The sequence below is a fragment of the Rhinoraja longicauda genome, chromosome 7, assembly GCF_053455715.1.
Source record: "Rhinoraja longicauda isolate Sanriku21f chromosome 7, sRhiLon1.1, whole genome shotgun sequence".
In the NCBI taxonomy this organism is placed as follows: Eukaryota; Metazoa; Chordata; class Chondrichthyes; order Rajiformes; family Arhynchobatidae; genus Rhinoraja; species Rhinoraja longicauda.
In genome coordinates this window covers 5,707,254-5,724,982 of record NC_135959.1, presented here as the reverse complement: position 1 = coordinate 5,724,982, position 17,729 = coordinate 5,707,254, and the positions used below count along the sequence as shown (strand labels likewise).

Here is a 17,729-nt window from a genome sequence, read left to right as displayed (position 1 = left end):
CATGTAGTCTCACAGCCTGAAAACAGGCCCTTCGGCCCACCTTGCCCCATCGACACTCGTCCCACCCGCCGACCCACCTGCCCCATCTACGTTAGTCCCACCTGCCAACCCACCTGCCCCATCTACGCTAGTCCCACCTGCCGACCCACCTGCCCCATCTACGCCAGTCCCACCTGCCCCATCTACACTAGTCCCACCTGCCCCATCTACACTAGTCACACCTGCCCCATCTACACTAGTCCCACCTGCCCCATCTACACTAGTCACACCTGCTGACCCACCTGCCCCATCTACACTAGTCCCACCTGCCGACCCACCTGCCCCATCTACACAAGTCCCACCTGCCAACCCACCTGACCCATCTACGCTGGTCCCACCTGCCCCATCTACACTAGTCCCACCTGCCCCATCTATGCTAGTCCCACCTGCCCCATCTACGCTAGTCCCACCTGCTGACCCACCTGCCCCATCTACACTAGTCACACCTGCCGACCCCCTGCCCCATCTACACTAGTCCCACCTGCCGACCCCCTGCCCCATCTACTCTAGTCCCACCTGCCCCATCTATGCTAGTCCCACCTGCCCCATCTACACTAGTCCCACCTGCCGACCCCCTGCCCCATCTACTCTAGTCCCACCTGCCTGCATTTGGCCCATACCCCTCCAAACCTGGCCTATCCATGCGCCTGTCCAAAAATGTATTTTAAAATATCGTGATGATGTCTGCCTCAACTATCTCCTCTACCCCCCCTCCACCTTAAACCGATATCTTCTGGTTCTTGATTCCCCTACTCTGGGTAAAAGACTGTGCATTTACCCAATCTATTCTTCTCATGGTCTTATACGCCTCTATATGATCACCCCCGCACCCCCCCCCCCCACCCCCCCCCCACCCCCCCCCCCCTCCCCCCCTCACGTTTCTCCTGCACTCCCAGGAATAAAGGTCTTAAGTGATAGGAGCAGAATTAGGCCAATCAGCCCATCGTCTACTCCGCCATTCAATCATGGCTGCATGTAGTCCTAGCCTCCTCGGTTAGACCACAGAGTGGTGCAGCGGTAGAGTTGCTGCCTTATAGGGTCCCAGGTTCGATCCCCGACTCAGGGTGCTAGTCAGCGCGGAGTTAGTACGTTCTCCGAGATCTTCGCTTTCCTCCCACACTCCAAAGACGTAGAAGTTTGCAGGTTAAACAGCTCGGTATGAATGATAGCGGAGTCAGGGGGTATGGGGAGAAGGCAGGAACGGGGTACTGATTGAGAATGATCAGCCATGACCACATTGAATGGCGGTGCTGGCTCGAAGGGCCGAATGGCCTCCTCCAGCACCTATTGTCTATTGTCTATTGTCTATGTGCTCCACTGTCTGTGTTGGGTCCCCCCACCTGTAACAGGGTGACTAAAATGGAATCAAATGCAATATACCATGGATATGCTCTCCCATGTTACAAACACATGGTATGTCAACATTTGTAGCTATACGAATGGGAACCCATAAAATATTATTCAGAAGACCGTCGTACATAAATGTTTGGTTCAGCAATCGACAGAGAGAATTCAAGATGGCCGCCAACCCAGGCGACCATTTGCGTGCTGGCCACAGGAGCAGATCTAGAATCACCTATTCTAGAGGGCTCCACCCTCTTAAATCTCTACTCCTCCAGCAACATTTCTTACTTCAACTAAGATCACTAAACGTTATTCCCTTACCATGTATCTCTACGCTGTAATGGCTGGATTGGAATCACGCGTTGTCTTTCCGCTGACTGGTTAGCACGCAACAAAAAGCTTTTCACTGTACCTCGGTACACGTGACAATAAACGAAACTGAAATCCACTGAGTTCCTTGCTCGTTCTCCACTTTCATTTATCAGGCAACTGAACCATCCCATCACCAACTAGAGAATGGTCCTGCCCTCCCATCTACCACATTGGGGACCCTCTGACTGCCTTTAATCGAACTTTGCCAGACACTACCTTGCACTAAATGTTGATTAAATTCACATCCATGAATTCCACAGATTCACCACCCTCTGACAAAAGAAATTCCTCCTCATTTCCTTCCTAAAGGATGGTCTTTTAATTCTGAGGCTATTACCTCTGGCCCTAGATTCTCCCACTAGTGGAAACATCCTCTCCACATCCACTCCATCCAGGCCGTTCACTGTTCGGTATGTTTCATTGAGGTCCCCCCCTCATCCTTCTAAACCCCAGCGAGTACAGGCCCAGTCCCGTCAAACGCTCATCATACGTTAACCCACTCATTCCTGGGATCGTTCTCGTAAACCTCCTCTGGACCCTCTCCAGAGCCAGCACATCCTTCCTCAGATATGGGTCCCCAAAACTGCTCACAGAACTCCAAATGCTGTCTGACCAGCGCCTTAAAAGCCACAGCCATTACATTCCTGTTTTGATATTCTAGTCCTCTCGAAATAAATGCTAACTCCCCTGTATTCTCTCCAGTAACTCACAATCCTTTATGTAATTGGGAGATACTCCTGTTGTGATCTAGCCAGGGTTTAATTGAAGCTTTCATTAATTGTTCTGCTTTTGTGTCCTCATAGAAACATGGAAACATAGAAAAATAGGTGCAGGAGTAGGCCATTCGGCCCTTCGAGCCTGCACCGCCATTCAATATGACCATGGCTGATCATCAAACTCAGTATCCCGTACCTGCCTTCTCTCCATACCCCCTGATCCCTTTAGCCACAAGGGCCACATCTAACTCCCTCTTAAATATAGCCAATGAACTGGCCTCAACTACCTTCTGTGGCAGAGAATTCCACAGATTCACCACTCTCTGTGTGAAAAAAAACTTTCTCATCTCGGTCCTAAAAGACTTCCCCCTTATCCTTAAACTGTGACCCCTTGTTCTGGACTTCCCCAACATCGGGAACAATCTTTCTGCATCTAGCCTGTCCAACCTCTTAAGAATTTTGTAAGTTTCATCTTCTGGTGAAAAGTCACAACATTTTGTTCGAATGTTTGTATTAATATGGTATTTATTTCACAAAGTGCTGGAGTAACTCAGCAGGTCAGGCAGCATCTCAGGAGAGAAGGAATGGGTGACGTTTCGGGTCGAGACCCTTCTTCAGACCAATATAAAACGTACATTAAATTCACTATAGAGCATAGAACACAGGCCTGTATCTCCCCCCCCCTTCCACCCCCCAGCCCCCCCTTCCACCCCCCACCCCCCCCCCCTTCCCCCTCCACCCACCACCCCAAACCTGGCGGAACAGTACCTCGTACTCCAGCTTCCAACACAATGGGAGGGAACATTGAATTCCCCATTTTTAGGTCACGAGCCGACAGCCAATTCCACCCCCCTTTTAAAGGAAGGATGAGAGGGGATCTTATAGAGACGTATAAAATTATGAAAGGACTGGACAAGCTAGATGCAGGAAAAATGTTCCCGATGTTGGGGGAGTCAGAACCAGGGGCCACACCACAGTCTAAGACTAAAAGGGAGGCCATTTAAAACTGAGGTGAGAAAAAAATCTTTTTCACCCAGAGAGTTGTGAATTTGTGGAATTCTCTGCCGCAGAGGGCAGCGGAGGCCAATTCACTGGATGGATTTAAAAGAGAGCGAGACAGAGCTCTAGGGGCTAGCAGAATCAAGGGATATGGGGAGAAGGCAGGCACGGGTTACTTATTGTGGATGATCAGCCATGATCACAATGAATGGCGGTGCTGGCTCCTGTACCTATTTTCTATGTCTCTATAAAAATGTAAAAGACGTTTGGACGGGTACATGGATAGGAAAGGTTTGAAGGGATATGGGCCAATCACGGGCAAATAGGACGAATGTAGATCAGCACCTTGGTCGGCGTGGATGAATTGGGCCAAGGGCCCAGTTTCCTTGCTGTGTGACTCCACAGATTTATAAATATTTATCACTAGTCAGCATCCGAACCCAAATCTGGGTCAAAGCTGTTCCACTGGTGTCGCCTTGCTCTTTCTTCCCCAGCCCCCTCTCAGTTTTGTTTAAGTTTCATTTGGAGAAACACAGCGTGGAAACAGGCCCTACGTCCCACCGAGCCCGCGCCGACCAGCGATCACCCGCACGCTAGTTCTACCCCGTACGCTCCAGGGACATATTTACAGAAAGAAGCCAATTAACCTACAAACCTGCACGTCTTTGGAGTGTGGGAGGGAACCGGAGCACCCGGAGAAAACCCACGCGGGTCACGGGGAGAACGGACAAACTCCGTGCAGACGGCACCCGTAGTCAGGATCAAAGCCGGGTCTCTGGCGCTGTAAGGCAGCAACTCTACCAACTGTGCCACCATGCCAAATTGATAAACATCATCTGGGCAAACTCTTTGTGGGAACATGAGTGCAGAAAGGGGCCATTGAGCCCATTGATTCATTGATTAGAGTCATACAGTAATAGAGTGATACAGCGTGGAAACAGGCCCTTCGGCCCAACTTGCCCACATTGGCCACCAGTGGGCCTCCCAGTTACACTAGTCCCACCTGCCTGTGTTTGGTTCCTATCCCTCCAAACCTGTCCTATCCATGGACAGGTGTCTAACCGTTTCTTAAACGTTGGGATAGTTCCAGCCTCAACTACCTCCTCTAACAGCTCCTTCCATACACCCACCACCTTTTGAGTGATAAAGTTACCCTTCAGATTCCTATTAAATCTTTTACCCCTTCACCGTCAACCTATGTCCTCTGGTCTTCGATTCTCCTACTCTGGGCAAGAGACTCTGTGCATCTACCCGAAAACCCACGCAGGTCACGGGGAGAACGTACAAACTCCGTACAGACGGCGCCCGTAGTCAGGATCGAACCTGAGTCTCCGGCGCTGCATTCGCTGTAAGGCAGCAACTCTACCGCAACATTTGCAACATGACCTCCCAACTTCTATACTCAATACTCTGACCACGGGTGTCAAGGGTTATGGGGAGAAGGCAGGAGAATGGGATTAGGAGGCAGAGATCAGCCATGATTGAATGGCGGAGTGGACTCGATGAGCCGAATGGCCCAATGCCTATAACTTGTGACCGATGTGCCAAATGCCTTTGAGACTGCCCTATCTACCTGCGACTCCATCTGCAAGGAACCATGCGCCTGCTTGTACACACTGGAATTTAGAAGGATGAGAGGGGATCTTATCGAAACGTATAAGATTATTAAGGGGTTGGACGCGTTAGAGGCAGGAAACATGTTCCCAATGTTGGGGGAGTCCAGAACCAGGGGCCACAGTTTAAGAATAAGGGGTAGGCCATTTAGAATGGAGATGAGGAAAAACTTTTTCAGTCAGAGAGTTGTGAATCTGTGGAATTCTCTGCCTCAGAAGGCAGTGGAGGCCAATTCTCTAAAGGGATTCAAGAGAGAGCTGGATAGAGCTCTGAAGGATAGCGGAGTCAAGGGGTATGGGGAGAAGGCAGGAACGGGGTACTGATTGAGAATGATCAGCCATGATTACATTGAATGGCGGTGCTGGCTCGAAGGGCCGAATGGCCTACTCCTGCACCTATTGTCTATTGTCTATTGTCTATTGCTTTGAATGTTCCCCCTCTCACCTTATTGGCCTTCGGTCCTTGACATTTCAACTCTGAGGAAAAAAAAGGTTCTGTCCATCCAATCTATATATTTCTATCAGATCTCCCCTCAGTTCCAGAGAACACAATCCAGGTTTGCCCAGGCTTTCTTTATAACTAATACCCTGTCTTCAAGGTAACAATCTAGTAAATTACTAGATTACTTCTGCACCCTCTCCTAAGTCTTTACATCTTGCTTGTAACAGGGCCACCAGAGTGGTCCACCTAGAGAGTTGTGAATCTGTGGAATTCTCTGCCAGAGGGCAGTGGAGGCCAATTCACTGGATGAATTCAAGAGAGAGTTGGATATAGCTCTTAGGGCTAACGGAATCGAGGGATATGGGAGAGAAAGCAGGAACCGGGTGCTGATTTTGGATGATCGGCCATGATCATATTGAATGGCGGTGCTGGCTCGAAGGGCCGAATGGCCTACTCCTGCACCTATTTTCTGTTTATGTCTATGATATAGACTAAGAATTGTGAGTGTGCCTGTGAGTGTGTGAGAGTGTGAGTGAGTGGGTGTGAGAGTGAGTGTGTGTGAGAGTGTGTGAGGGAGTGAGTGTGCAAGTGAGAGAGAATGTGAGAGTGTATGAGAGTGAGTGCAAGTGTGTGAGTGTGCGCAAGTGTGTGAGTGTGAGTATGCGAGGGTTTGAGAATGTGAGTGTGAGAATGTGAGTGTGAGAATGTGAGTGTGTGTAAAAATGTGAGAGTGAGAGTGTGTGAGAGGGTGTGAGAGAATGTGAGAGAGTGTGAGAGAGTGTGTGAGAATGTGAGTGTGAGTGCAAGCATGTGAGAGTGTGAGAGTGTGCAAGTGTGTGAGAGTGTGAGAGTGTGTGTGAGTGTGCGAGTGTGTGAGAGTGTGTGTGAGAATGTGAGAATGTGAGTGTGAGTGTAAGCATGTGAGAGTGTGAGAGAGTGTGTGAGAGTGTGTGAGTGTGAGAGAGTGTGTGAGAGTGTGTGAGAGTGTGAGAGAGTGTGTGAGAGTGTGAGAGTGTGAGAGAGTGTGTGAGAGTGTGTGAGAGTGTGAGAGTGTGAGAGAGTGAGTGAGAGTGTGAGAGAGTGTGTGAGAGAGTGTGAGAGTGTGACAGTGTGTGAGAGTGTGAGAGAGTGTGAGAGAGTGTGAGAGAGTGTGTGTGTGAGAGTGTGAGAGTGTGACAGTGTGTGAGAGTGTGAGAGAGTGAGAGAGTGAGACAGTGTGAGAGTGTGAGAGAGTGTGAGAGAGTGTGAGAGAGTGAGAGAGTGAGAGAGTGTGAGAGTGTGTGAGAGTGTGAGAGAGTGAGAGTGTGAGAGAGTGTGAGAGAGTGTGAGAGTGTGTGAGAGAGTGTGTGAGAGTGTGAGAGAGAGTGTGTGAGAGAGTGTGTGAGTGTGAGAGAGTGAGAGTGTGTGAGTGTGTGAGTGTGAGAGAGTGAGAGAGTGTGAGAGTGTGTGAGAGAGTGTGAGAGTGTGAGAGAGTGTGAGAGAGTGTGAGAGAGTGTGAGAGTGTGAGAGAGTGAGAGTGTGAGAGAGTGTGAGAGTGTGTGAGTGTGTGAGAGTGTGAGAGAGTGAGAGTGTGAGAGAGTGTGAGAGAGTGTGAGAGAGTGTGAGTGTGAGAGAGTGAGAGTGTGAGAGAGTGTGAGAGAGTGTGAGAGAGTGTGAGAGAGTGAGAGAGTGTGAGAGTGTGAGAGTGTGAGAGAGTGTGAGAGAGTGTGAGAATGTGTGAGAGTGTGAGAGTGTGAGAGAGTGTGAGAGAGTGTGAGAGAGTGTGAGAGAGTGTGAGAGAGTGTGAGAGAGTGTGTGAGTGTGTGAGAGTGTGTGAGAGTGTGAGAGAGTGTGAGAGAGTGTGAGAGAGTGTGAGAGTGTGAGAGAGTGTGAGAGTGTGTGAGAGAGTGTGTGAGTGTGTGAGAGAGTGTGTGAGTGTGTGAGAGAGTGAGATTGTGAGAGAGTATGTGAGAGTGAGAGAGAACATGGGTGTGAGAGAGTGTGTGAGAGTGTGTGAGAGTGAGAGAGTGAATGAGAGTGTGTGAGAGAGTTTGTGAGTGTGTGAGAGTGTTAGAGAGTGTGAGAGTGTGAGAGAGTGAGAGAGTGAGACAGTGTGAGAGAGTGTGAGAGTGTGAGAGAGTGTGTGAGTGTGTGAGAGTGTGAGTGTGTGAGTGTGTGAGAGTGTGAGAGTGTGACAGTGTGTGAGAGTGTGAGAGAGTGAGAGAGTGAGACAGTGTGAGAGAGTGTGTGAGTGTGTGAGTGTGCATGTGCACATGTGTGCCCGTGTGCGCGCCTGTATGCACGAGGACACACGAGGCCAAGTGCTTGTGAGTGTGCGTATGTGCGTGCATGTGCATGTGTGCGCGTGTGCATGAGCACATATGTGCCCGTGTATGCACGCGGGTGTGCGTGTGTGTGCGCGTGTGTGTGTGTGAGTGTGTGTATGTGTGAGTGTGTGTGTGTGTGTGTGTGTGTGTGTGTGTGTGTGTGTGTGTGTGTGTGTGTGTGTGTGTGAGTGTGTGTGTGTGTGTGTGTGTGCATGTGTGTGTGCGTGTGCATGTGTGCGCGTGTGCATGAGCACCTTTGTGCCCGTGTATGCACGTGAGTGTGTGTGTGTGTGTGTGTGCGCGTGTGTGTGTGTGTGTGTGTGTGTGTGTGTGTGTGTGTGTGTGTGTGTGTGTGTGTGTGTGTGTGTGTGTGTGTGTGTGTGTGTGTGTGCATGCGTGTGCGTACTGTGTGTAAAACTGCATTTTCGGGAAGAGTATTTTCGTAATCCCTGCCGTAAAAGTCCCAATATTCTGTTGTTAATCCCTTGTTTTTAAAAGCCTCTAAATCCCATGACTGGCGTTAATTTCATTTGCTTCTCCAACACTGAGTTGTGACAAAGTAAAAGCTTTTAAAGCTTAAGATTTGGGGAAATCCTTTAACAAGTAAATGTCACCCAAACTCTTCCGTTATAATCCATCTGGTATTAATGAGGCTCGCTGCGTTAACTGGTTAGGATTTCATGCAGCAAACAGCAAACTGTTATAGTGACGATGGGCACAGAACGCTGGAGTAACTCAGTGGGTCAGGTAGCATCTCTGGAGAGAAGGAATGGGTGATGTTTCGGGTCGAGACCTTTCCTCAGACTGTGCATCAGGGGAGAGGAAGAGGGAGACAGAGATAAGGAAGTGCGAGGCGCGAAAACGAGACATCAAAGGGGACGGAGCACAAGGGAAAGACTGCAAAAGGTTGTGAACGCTGCCCAGTCCATCGCGGGCACTGACCTCCCCACCATCGAAGGGATTTATCAGAGTCGCTGCCTCAAAAAGGCAGCCAGCATCATCAGAGACCCACACCACCCTGGCCACGCTCTCATTTCACCCCTGCCATCGGGAAGAAGGTACAGGAGCCTGAAAACTGTAACGTTTGGGTTCACAATAGAAAATAGACAATAGACAATAGGTGCAGGAGGAGGCCATTCGGCCCTTCGAGCCAGCACCACCATTCAATGTGATCATGGCTGATCATTCTCAATCAGTACCCCATTCCTGCCTTCTCCCCATACCCCCTGACTCCGCTATCCTTAAGAGCTCTATCTAGCTCTCTCTTGAATGTATTCAGAGAAGGAGTTTGTACGTTCTCCCCGTGACCTGCGTGGGTTTTCTCCGAGATCTTCGGTTTCCTCCCACACTCCAAAGACGTACAGGTATGTAGGTTAATTGGCTGGGTAAATGTAAAAATTGTCCCTAGTGGGTGTAGGATAGTGTTAATGTATGGGGATCGCTGGGCGGCACGGACTTGGAGGGCCGAAAAGGCCTGTTTCCGGCTGTATGTATATGATATGATATGATAATTGGCCTCCACTGCCAATCTGAGGCAGAGAATTCCACAGATTCACAACTCTCTGACTGAAAAAGTTTTTCCTCATCCCAGCTTTAAATGGCCTACCCTTTATTCTTAAACTGTGGCCCCTGGTTCTGGACTCCCCAACATTGGGAACATGTTTCCTGCCTCTAACGTGTCCAACCCCTTAATAATCTTATACGTTTCGATAAGATTCCCTCTCATCCTTCTAAATTCCAGTGTATACAAGCTTAGTCGCTCCAGTCTTTCAAAATATGACAGTCCCGCCATTCCGGGAATTAACCTAGTAAACCTACGCTGCATGCCCTCAATAGCAAGAATATCCTTCCTCAAATTTGGAGCTTTTCACTGTATCTCGGTACTAAAGCTCTCGTTTGTTTGTTTGTTTGTTCCTGAACTACAGCCAAATCGGTGCACGATAGCGCGACAATTTTAGGCCCACCTTACTCACCGTCGTCCCTTTGGTGCTAATGGAAGAAGTTTCATTGAAATCGGTGTTATATTTTTTAGTTATTCGCATTTTAAAGTTTAAATCTATCTCCTAGGGAGGGAGGGAGGGAGGGAGGGAGGGAGGGAGGGAGGGAGGGAGGGAGGGAGGGAGGGAGGGAGGGAGGGGGGAGGGAGGGAGGATATGGGGGGGTTGAGGGGGATGGAGTGGGGAGGGGGAGGGGAGGGGAGTGGAGGGAGGGAGGGGGAGGGGAGGGGTGGGTGGTGCTGCACCAATGCAGGAGAGGTTTGGGCCCAACTTGGTCTACTATGACAATAAACCACACTTGACTCTTGACTCTTGAAAATGTAGAATAGCTCATTGTTAGTTAGCTAGGGGAAGGTGACAACGATGCATGCAGAGATAACATTTAATCAGGGGGGACGGTCGTCTGGTCAGAGAACTGAGAAGGCGGAGGGATGGATGGAGAGAGAGGGAAAGCAAGGATGACTTGAAGTTGGAGAAATCAACATTCACACCACTGTCCCATTCCTTCTCCCCAGAGACGCTGCCTGTCCCACTGAATTACTCCAGCATTTTGTGTTTACCTTCGGTATAAACCAGCATCTGCAGTTCCTCCCCCCCCCCCACCCCCCCACATGTTATAGTGATCTGATTTTTCACGTTTGATTCATAGAAACATAGAAAATAGGTGCAGGAGTAGGCCATTCGGCCATTTGAGCCTGCACCGCCATTCAGTATGATTATGGCTGATCATCCAGCTCAGTAACCTGTACCTGCCTTCTCTCCATACCCTCTGATCCCTTTAGCCACAAGGGCCACATCTTATTCCCTCTTAAATATAGCCAATGAACTGGCCTCAACTACCTTCTGTGGCAGAGAATTCCACAGACTTACCACTCTCTGTGTGAAGAAATGTTTTCTCATCTCGGTCCTAAAAGACTTCCCCCTTATCCTTAAACTGTGACCCCTGGTTCTGGACTTCCCCAACATCGGGAACAATCTTCCCGCATCTAGCCTCTCCAACCCCTTAAGAATTTTATATGTTTCTGTAAGATCCCCCCTCAGTCTTCTAAATTCCAGCGAGTATAAGCCTAGTCTATCCAGTCTTTCTTCATATGAAAGTCCTGCCATCCCAGGGATCAATCTGGTGAACCTTCTCTGTACTCCCTCTAAGGCTAGAATGCCTTTCCTCAGATTAGGAGACCAAAACTGTACACAATACTCCAGGTGCGGTCTCACCAATGTCCTGTACAACTTCATTTTGCATTGAGAATACAATACTAAAGAGTGTCATTTTACTCCCCTCCAGAAGCACTGTGATTATAGAGAAGTCAAACTCACAATTAGGGGCAGAAGATAAAATGTTATTTTGAGTTGAGTTGAGTTTAGTTTATTGTCACGTGTACCGAGGTACAGTGAAAAGCTTTTGTTACGCGCTAACCAGTCAGCGGAAAGACAACGCACGATTACAATCATGACAGAGGTTATGGGGAGAAGGCAGGAGAAATGGGGTTAGGAGGGAGAGATAGATCAGCCATGATTGAATGGCGGAGTAGACTTGATGGGCCGAATGGCCTAATTATGTTCCTATCACTTACGACCGTATAAAGGGAATAATGTTTAGTGCAAGATAAAGCCAGTAAAGTCCGATCAAAGTCGTTCCTGACTGTACACTTGAATAAGCATTTTAACTCTTATTTATCAATCATCTCTCTGTTAAATCCACTAGAAACATTAATCAGGGAATCTTGGTCCCACTAACATAAACATCATATTCCGACAAACTTTAACGTTCAAATTCCTGGCATTTGGTTCATGTTCATGTTTATTATTGTCACGTGGACCGAGATACACTGAAAAGCTTTGCCTCACCATATTATATATTGTGAGCAATTTTGGGCACGAGATCTGAGGAAGGATGTGCTGGCTCTGGAGAGGGTCCAGAGGAGGTTTACAAGAATGAATCCAGGAATGGGTAGGTTAACATAGGATGAGCGTTTGTCGGCACTGGGCCTGTACTCGCTGGAGTTTAGAAGAATGAGGGGGTGGGACCTCATTGAAACGTACAGAATAGATAAAGGCCTGGATAGAGTGGATGTGGAGAGGATGTTTCCACTAGTGGGAGAGTCTAGGACTAGAGGTCACAGCCTCAGAATAAAAAGGACGTTCCATTAGGATAGAGAACAGGAGGAATTTATTTTCGTCAGAGGGTGGTGAATCTGTGAATTCATTGCCACAGAAGGCTGTGGAGGCCAAGTCAATGGATATTTTTAAGGCAGAGATAGACAGATTCTTGATTAGTTACGGGTGTCAGGGGTTATGGGGAGAAGGCAGGAGAATGGGGTTAGGAGGGAGAGAGAGAGAGATCAGCCGTGATTGAATGGCAGAGTAAGACCCGACGGGCCGAATGGCCTAATTCGGCATCAATAGACAATAGACAATAGACAATAGGTGCAGGAATAGGCCATTCGGCCCTTCGAGCCAGCACCACCTTTCAATGTGATCATGGCTGATCATGGCTGATCATACTCAATCAGTACCCCGTTCCTGCCTTCTCCCCCATACCCCCTGACTCCGCTATCCTTAAGAGCTCTATCCAGCTCTCTCTTGAATTGGCCTCCACTGCCTTCTGAGGCAGTGAATTCCACAGATTCACAACTCTCGGACTGAAAAGGTTTTTCCTCATCTCCGTTCTAAATGGCCGACCCCTTATTCTTAAACTGTGGCCCCTTGTTCTGGACTCCCCCAACATCGGGAACATGTTTCCTGCCTCTAACGTGTCCAACCCCTTAATAATCTTATATGTTTCGATAAGATCCCCTCTCATCCTTCTAAATTCCAGTGTATACAAGCCTAGCCGCTCCAGTCTTTCAACATACGACAGTCCCGCCATTCCGGGAATTAACCTGGTAAACCTACGCTGCACGCCCTCAATAGCAAGAATATCCTTCCTCAAATTTGAGGAATCGAGTCAAAATTTGTGGAATCGGGCCACAGTTTTAAGAATAAGGGGTAGGCCATTTGAACTGAGATGAGGAAAACCTTTTTCCAGTCAGAGAGTTGTGAATCTGTGGAATTCTCTGCTCAGAAGGCAGTGGAGGCCAATTCTCTGAATGCATTCAAGAGAGAGCTAGATAGAGCTCTTAAGGAAAGCGGAGTCAGGGGGTATGGGGAGAAGGCAGGAACGGGGGTACTGATTGAGGATGATCAGCCATGATCACATTGAATGGCGGTGCTGGCTCATAGAAATAGAAACATAGAAAATAGGTGCAGGAGTAGGCCTTTCGGCCCTTCGAGCCCGCACCGCCATTCAATATGATCGTGGCTGATCATCCAACTCAGTATCCTGTATCTGCCTTCTCTCCATACCCCCTGATCCCTTTAGCCACAAGGGCCACATCTAACTCCCTCTTAAATATAGCCTCAACTGCCTTCTGTGGCAGAGAATTCCCCTGAAGGGCCGAATGGCCTCCTCCTGCGTCTATTGTCTAAAATTGGGGAATCGTGGCATCGAGTCTACTCCGCCATTCGATCTATGCGGCTGTTCTATCCCTCCCTCCAAATCCCATTCCCCCTGCCTTCTCCCCATAAACCCCATTGAATGACTGAATAGTAATTTGTTAATGACAGTAATCTGGACTTCACTCCAGAGCTGTTCAGTGTGGGTGCCGCCACCTGGTGGTGCTCCCTCGCAACATCAAGCCTTGAAAAAGACCAAAGAGCACTGACAAATGCATCTGTCACACTGAGAAGCAAAAATCATGTGTATTCTCTGTCCAAGACAGGAAAGCCTTTAATTCTACGACGAACTTTGTACCGTTTTATTGCCCTCTCTCTCTCTCTCTCTCTCTCTCTCTCTCTCTCTCTCTCTCTCTCTCTCTTCCTACCTGGAGTGTACGTTGCGTCGCTGGCAATTTGCAAGCGGTATTTATGTTGCAATTAAACCCCGTTCAGTTACTAAAATTGCACAGATAGTGAATATATAACGAAGCTGTGTAATAGCCACGTTTATAAATAAACCCACGATCGAGCGAACACACGCGGCAAATTTAGAATGAGCGATATATATAAACAAATTCAAACATTGAATATATATATAAATTTAGAATGAGCGATATATATATACAAACAAATTCAAACATTGAATATATATATATATATCTCACGCTATGAATAAGATATATATATATATATATATATATATATATATATCAATTTAGAATGAGCGATATATATATACAAACAAATTCAAACATTGAATATATATATAAAAATATATATCTCACACTAGGAATAAGATATATATATATATATATATAAATGTAAGCACATGCACAGTGGAAGTACAATATGTATCACATTGATATATGTATATACAAATTCACGCTTTCAATTTAAAAATATAAATAGCTTTTATACATATTCATTGTATTTATAAATTAAATTAGTTTTTAGTTATGTATCTATATACACAAAGCTTTTATAATATCCATCGTGTATAAAAGTTATGTACATTCACACACACGCAGATATATATATATATATCTGTATAAATAAATAAATAAATAAATAGAGAGAGAGAGAGAGAGAGAGAGAGAGAGAGAGAGAGAGAGGGAGAGATTTATACAGCCCCAGTCTATATAAATAGCTTTTATATATATCCATCGTATATATAAATTTAATCTGTCTATATTTATGTGTGTGTGTATCACACTGTGAATAAGATATATTTAAATGTAAAACATGAACACTGTGAGGATACGTAAATATGCACCTTCACAGTGTATGTTTTTCTATATATATCTAACCCACAATACCTTTACGACAGTCGAACAAGATAACATAGATAATGAACAGACAAGGAATATATGAGTGCCATTTCACGTTCATTGACCTTGAAACCATACATACACACACATATATACGCACACACACACATCCCCGCACACATATATGCACACACGCGCACACATACACACACACATACATGCTCAGACACACATACACACTCACACACACACGCATATGCACGCACAAACACACGCACACACATGCGCACACACACACACTATATATGCACACACACACATACACACTCACACACACACGCATATGCACGCACAAACACACGCACACTCATGCGCGCACACACACACACACACACATATGCACATACCTACACACACACATCCACACACACGCATACACACACATGCACACATATATGCACACACACGCACACATACACACACACATACATGCTCACACACACATACATACTCACACACACATACATACTCACACACATGCACACACACACACACTCACACACATATGCACACGCCTACACACCACTACACACACTCACACACACACACACACACATACATGCTCGCACACACAAACACACTCACACACACATCCACACACACGCATATATATACACACACACACACGCACACACACATCCACACACAAGCATTTACACACACTCACACACATATGCACATACCCGCACACACCTACACATACACACGCAGTGAGGTGGATACTTTACTGAGAGCGAATATTGCGATGTGCGCATCTCACACAAGCTCACACATATATATATATATATATATATACACACGTAGGTAAAACGCTATGGGCAGCGGCTGACTAACGTACACTGAGACAGATCTCACTGTTCGCCGCGGATGAAACCCAAACGCTGGTTGCAGGCTACACCATATCACCGGCAGGTCATAAACTACAGTGAAGCCTGCCTGTCCTCAGTGTGGGCCAGTCTAGCACAAGGGTCTGGACCAGAAACCTCACACATTCCTCCTTCTCTCCAGAGCTGCTGCGGGCGGTGACGGGGGAATGGTTCATTGTGGGTTGTTTGACGAAAGTCATAAAGTCATAGAGTCATAGAGTGATACAGTGTGGAAACAGGCCCTTCGGCCCGACTTGCCCACACCGGCCAACATGTCCCAGCTATACTAGTCCCACTTGCCTGCGTTTGGTCCATATCCCTCCAAACCTGCCCTCTCCATGTACCTGTCTAACTGATAGTCCCAGCCTCAACTACCTCCTCTGGCAGCTCGTTCCCTACGCCCACCACCCTCTGTTTGGAAAAAGTTACCCCTCAGATTCCTATCAAATCTTTTCCCCTTCACCTTGAACCTATGTCCTCTGGTCCTCGATTCCCCTACTCTGGGCAAGAGACTCTGTGCATCTACCCGATCTATTCCTCTTCTGATTTTGTACAATCGATTCGCCTTTTATCCTGTTTAATCACCTCCTCAGAGACAACACCCCCTCCCCCTCTCCCTCTCCCCTCCCCCTCCCCTCATCTCCCCCTCGCCCGGCCGGGTAAAGATTGTGGATTCGGTTATTGGGAATGTGGGACAATCTTCCTGTTTAATATTTGCAGCCTTTTTGTAAATATTCTGCAAATATATGTTGCAAAGTGCAACAGGACACAACCGCGAGGGGACGTTGGTACCGTTTAATGGCCATTCCTGGTAAAGACAAGTGGGACAATTTTAGTTTTAATCTTTTTGTTTAAAGTGAAACTGGACAGGGTTTTCTCAATATTTTTTGATTGGTTTTACTTGAAGCAGCGTCGCGCTGTGTGTGTGTGTGTGTGTGTGTGTGTGTGTGTGTGGCTGTGTGTGTGTATGTGTGAGTGTGTATGTGTGTGTGTGTGTGTGTGTGTGTGAGTGCGTGTGTGTGTGTGTGTGTGAGTGTGTATGTGTGTGTGTGAGTGTGAGTGTGTGTGTGTGTGTGTGTGTGTGTGAGAGTGTGTGTGCGTGTGTGAGTGAGTGTGTGTGTGTCTGTGTGTGTGTGTGGGTGTGTGTGTCTGTCTGTGTGTGTGTGTGTGTGTGTCTGTGTGTGTGTGTGTGTGTGTGTGGGTGTGTGTGGGTGTGTGTGTGTGGGTGCGAGTGTGTGTGGGTGTGTGTGTGTGTGGGTGTGGTGTGTGTGTGCGGGTGTGTGTGGGTGGGTGTGTGTGTGTGTGTGTGAGTCTGTGTATGTGTGTGAGGGGGGATGCTTTAACGTTAGCGCTTTCTGTGAAAGGGCCGCAGTGATTCCGGGCAACTAGGTTGGGGGGGGGGAGATGGAGAGACGGGGAGAAAGGGAAAGAGGGGGAGAGGGAGAGAAGAGAGAGATGGAGGGGGGGGGGAGAGAGGGAGAGAGAGAGAGAGAGAGAGAGAGAGGAGAGGGGGGGGGGAGAGGATGGAGAGCGGTGAGAAAAACCGCAGCACCCGGAGCCGCCGCTGCAACTTCATCCTAAACGCGGTGTAAACCCACATCTCATCACGCAGTGACCCAGGGGGGGGGGGGGGTGGGAGAGGGAGAGGGGGGGGGGGAGGGGGAGGGGGGGGAGTAAGAGGGGGAGGGAGGGGGTAGAGGGGAGGGAGAGGGGGAGAGGGGGATCGAGAGGGGGGAGTGTAGAGAGGGGGAGGGAGAGGGGGAGAGTAAAGAGGGGGAGAGTAAAGAGGGGGAGAGTAGAGGTGGTGGGAGATGGGAGGGGGAGGGGGGAGGGGGAGGGGGGAGAGGAGAGGAGGAGAGAAAAAGAGGGGAGGGGAGGAGAGGGGGTGGGGAAGAAGAGGAGAGGAGAGGTCAGGGGGAGAGGGGAGGAGAGGGGTGAGAGGAGAGGGGGGGGTCGAGAGGGGGAGGGAGAGGGGGGAAATGTCCAAAGGCATTTTCAAAGCCAACTTTATACCTCCCCGGCTCAGACTGAGGGCGGGCGGGGGGGGGGGGGGGGAGAGGAGAGGAGGGGAGGGGAGAGAAAAGAGAGGAGGGGGGAGGAAAGCAGAGGAGAGGAGGGGAGAGGGGGAGAGGAGAGGTGAGGGGGAGGAGAGGGAGGGGGGGGGAGAGGGGGTGAGGAGATGGGTGGTGGGGAGATGGGGAGGGCGGATGGCCGCATACACTTAAAGACC

General features: G+C 48.4%; 1 protein-coding gene across 2 annotated transcripts in view; it reads right to left on the bottom strand.

The window, feature by feature from the left end:
- Positions 1–17,729, bottom strand: part of nlgn4xa (neuroligin 4 X-linked a) — a 191,345-nt gene that overhangs the window by 170,343 nt on the left and 3,273 nt on the right. The window lies entirely within an intron of this gene.